At 48.1% G+C, this 4464-nt stretch overlaps 1 pseudogene across 1 annotated transcript; it reads left to right on the top strand.

Moving 5' to 3' along the window:
* On the top strand, positions 1-1506 carry LOC311615787 (D-3-phosphoglycerate dehydrogenase-like; annotated as a pseudogene). Its single transcript has one exon. The product of its transcript is annotated as a D-3-phosphoglycerate dehydrogenase-like (transcript).
* The last annotated feature ends 2958 nt before the right edge of the window (positions 1507-4464 follow it).

Here is a 4464-nt window from a genome sequence, read left to right as displayed (position 1 = left end):
ATGGCCTTCGCAAATCTACAAAAAGTGCTCATCAGTGACAGCCTGGACCCTTGCTGCTGGAATATCCTGCAAGATGGAGGGCTGCAGGTGGCAGTGAAGCAGAACCTGAGCAAAGAAGGGCTGATAGCCGAGCTGCAGGACTGCAAAGGCCTTATCCTCTGCTTGGCCACCAGGCTGACCACTGATGTCATCAATGCCGCAGAGAAGCTCCAGGTGGTGGGCAGGGCTGGCACTGGCATGGACAACGTGGATCTGGAAGCTGCCATGAGGAAGGGCATCCTGGTCATGAACACTTCCAATGGGAACAGGCTTAATGCTGCAGAGCTCACCCGTGGGATGATCATGTATCTGGCCAGGCAGATTCCCCAGGCAGTGGCTTTGATGGAGAATGACAAATGGGACTGAAAGAAGTTTATGAGAACCGAGTTGAATGGAAAGACTCTGGGAATTCTTGGCCTGGGGAGGATTGGGAGAGAGGTAGCTGTCCAGATGCAGTCCTTCGGGATGAACACTGTAGGGTACTACCCCTTCATCTCACCAGAGGTCTCGGCCTCCTTCAGCATTCAGCAGCTGCCCCTGGAGGATATCGAGCCCCACTGTGACTTCATCACTGTGCACACCCCTCTCCTTCCCTCCACGACAGGCCTGCTGAACCATAGCACCTTTGCCCTGTGCAAGAAGAGTGTGTACTGGTGAACTGTGCCCGCCCATGGAGGGACCCAGTGCGTGGGTGTAGGTCTGGATGTGTTTACATGCCTTGGTGGACCACCAGAACATCATCAGCTGCCCCCACTGGACGCCAGCACCAAGGAGGAACCAAACTGCTGCGAGGAGGAGATCACTGTCCAGTTCATGGACATGGTGAAGGGGAGAGCCCTTGCAGGGGTCATGAATGCCCAGGCCCTTGTCAGCGCCTTCTCTCCGCACACCAAACCTTGGATCCGTCTGGCAGAAGCTCTGGGGATTCTGATGTGAGCCTGGACAGAGTCCCCCAAAGGGACCATCTAGGTTGTCATACAGGGCTTATCCCTAAAGAATGCTGGGAATTGTCTGAGCCCTGCAGTCATTGTTGGCCTCCTCAAAGATGCTTCTAATCATGTGGATGTGACCTTGGTGAACACCAAGCTGCTGGTGAAGGAGGCCAGCCTCAATGTAACCACATCCCATAATCCCACTGTGCCAGAAAAGCAAGAATGTGGGGAAGGTCTCCTGAGTGTGGCCCTGGCAGGTGCCCCCTACCAGGGTGTGGGCTTTGTGTTGCAGGCACTCAATGGAGCTACCTTCAGACCAGAAGTGTCTCTCCACAGGGGTTTAACCCTGCTCCTGTTCTGGGCTCAGCCCTTCAACCCTGCCATGCTGCCTACCATGATTGGGCTCCTGATAGAGGCAGGTGTGCAGCTGCTGTTCTACCAGACCTCATTGGTGTCCGATGGAGAGACCTGTCACGTCGTGGGCATTTCCTCCCTGCTGCCCAGCCTGGACACTTGGAAGCAGCATGTGACTTAGGCATTTCAATTTCATTACTGACCTTAGGGTTCAATAGGACCAGCTTTGGGAGTTTTGTGATCAACATTGACAGGTCACATTGCCGGGGCTGACACCACTTATGTGGTCTGACCCCTGTAATAATCACCTAAAAAACAACCTACTCACCCTTCCCCCCATAAGAAAAAGAACCAAATCTGGGTCAACTATGAGGAGCCAATGGCTGCCTAGGAGGCGAAGCTTTGACGCTGACTAGCATAGTAACTGACCAATCAGAACCAAATTGGCTGGCAGAGGAAGGCCAATGGAGGCGAGATCAGGCTGCCAGGGGAGGGCAGTGGTGGGCAAGATCAGGCGGTTAGGAGATGGCTGTTGGGGGTGAGATCAGGCCGGCAGGGGAGGGCAGTTGGGGGAAAAATCAGGCCATCAGGGGAGGGCAGTTGGGGGCTAGTAGGCATGCAGGGGATTGCAGTTGGAGGCGAGATCAGCCTGGCAGGGGAGGACAGTTAAGGGCAGGATCAGGCCAGCAGGGAAGGGCAGTTGGTGGTGAGATCAGGTTGGTAGGGAAGGTCAGTGGTGGGCAAGATAAGGCTGGCAGAGGCAATTAGGGGTGATCAAGCAGGCAGGAGAAGGGGCTAGGGGCAATCAGGTAGGCAGGCAGAGGCAGTTAGGGGTGATCAGGCAGGTAGGCTGGTGAGTGGTTAGGAGCCAGAGGTCCCAGATTGTGAGAGGGATGTTCCTGATTGGAGAGGGTTCAGGCTGTGCTGAGGAACATCCCCCACCCACTTCCCCTTGTACAAATTTTGTGCACTGGGCCACCAGTCTATATAATAGAAGCCTAAGCGACCATTAAGGTGGAACGACCAGAATGACCAGTTGCTAGGATGCGCACTGACCACCAGGGGGCAGACGCTCAATGCAGAGGCTGCCTCTGGTGGTCTGTGTGCTCCCACAAGGGGAGTGCCGCTCAGTCAGAAGGTAGGCTCACAGATGGCGAGCACAGTAGCAGTGGCGGGAACCTCTCTGCCTCTATGGCAGCACTAAGGAGCAGCGAGCTGAACAGAAAGGAGCAGCGAGCAGGCAGGCAGTAAGAAGCCAGAGGTCTCAGACTGGGAGAGGGTGCAGTCCAGGCTGAGGGACCCCCTCCACACTCCCAGTGCATGAATTTCATGTACTGGGCCTCTAGTTGTAAATAAAACTGCTATGAACACTTTTGGATGTACAGGATGACACTGCAGCTAACTGAGCCAACAGGGCTCCATTTAAAACATTTTGTGGAACCTCCATACTGTTTTCCACAGTGGCTGTACCAATCTGTGTTCCCACTAACAGTGCAAGAGGGTTCCTCTATCTCCATATCCTCACCAGTACCTATTGCTTGTTGATTTATTGATGATAGCCATTTGGACAGGTCTAAGGTGATATCTTACTGTGTTTCCCCCCCCCCCCCATTTTTATTGAATTTATTAAGGTGTTACTGGTTAACAAAATTATACAAATTTCAGGTGCATTCATTGTGGTTTTAATTTGCATTTCTCTGATGATTAGTGATGTTGAGTATCATTTCATGTCTATTGGCAATCTGTATGTACTCTTTGGAGGAGTATTTATTCAGGTCCACTGCCCATCTTTTAATTTTAATTTTATTTTTTTTTGGTGTTTTCTTGTTGTTATTGAGTTGTATGAGTCCTTTATAAATTTTGGATATGAACCCTTTATGATTGGTGAATATTTTCTCCTATTTAGTGGGTTGTCTTTTAATTTTGTTGATAATTTCTTTTGCTGAGCAAACTTTTTAGTTTGATGTAATCTCATTTGTTTATTTTTTTCCTTTGTTTTCTCTTGCCTCAGGAGATATATCAGAAAAAATATTGCTAAGAGAAATGTCTGAGAATTTACTGCCTATGTTTTCTTCTAAGATTTTTATGATTTTGAGTTTTAAATTTAAATCTTTAATCATTTTGAATTTATTCTTGTATATGCTATAAGAAGATGGTGTAATTTCATTTTTTTTGCATGAATCTGTCAAACTTTATCACCATTTATTGAAGAGACTGTCTTTAGCTCATTATATGATCTTGCCTCTTTTGTCAAATATTAATTGATCATATAGGGATGGGTATATTTCTGGCCTCTATATTCTATTCCATTGATCAATATGTTTGTTTTTATGATAGTACCATGCATCTTTCCTTACTATGGCATTGTAGTATTGTTTGTTGTCAGGTAGCAAGATTTTTCCAACATTCTTTTTATTCAAGATTGCTCTGGTTAACTAGGGTCTTTTGTGGTCCCATATAAATTTTTAAATTATTTTTTCTAATAATTGGGATGTATGGGCATTTTAACTATATTAATTCTTCCTATTCATGAGCACAGTCTGTGCTTTCATTTGTTTGTATCTTCTTCAATTTCTTTCTTCAGCTTCTTATAATTTTCCAAGTACAGTTCTTTTACAATACCTCTTTGATTAAATGTATTTTTCCATATTTTTTGGATGCAATTGTAAATGGGATTGTGTTCTTAGTTTCTCTTTCTGATAGCTCATTATCTTACCTAATAATAGAGAAACATGTAAATTGACCATACCTTTGCTATGCCCAAAGCCAATCAGAGTGAGTATGCAAATTAACCCAACAAAGAAGGAGTTTGATTTATGGTGGGGCAGGCATCTGAATGGCCAGCTCCTGGAGGTTTGGGTCCATCTGGGCAAGGAAGGCCGGCTCCAGACACCACCCACCAGGTACCAGTCCATCGGGCCAGGGAAGGGAGGTGAAGAGGGCAGAACCAGATACCACCTGAGGGGTCTGGGTCCATCACAGGCCCCGGGAGGGGCAGCGTCCTGCCTAGCCAGGCCTGTGGGGCCCTGGAAACATCACAGGCATGGGGTTGCTGAGACCCAAACTGGGCTTCTGACCACAGATTCACAGCTTTGCGGAGACCAAGGGCAGGGATCTGCCTCACTGCAGAGAGAAAGGT

The sequence above is a fragment of the Pipistrellus hanaki genome, assembly GCF_964339955.1.
Source record: "Pipistrellus hanaki genome assembly, chromosome: X".
Classification (NCBI taxonomy): domain Eukaryota; kingdom Metazoa; phylum Chordata; class Mammalia; order Chiroptera; family Vespertilionidae; genus Pipistrellus; species Pipistrellus hanaki.
Note: the sequence above shows the minus strand (reverse complement) of the source record. Positions and strands in the feature narration are given on the sequence as shown.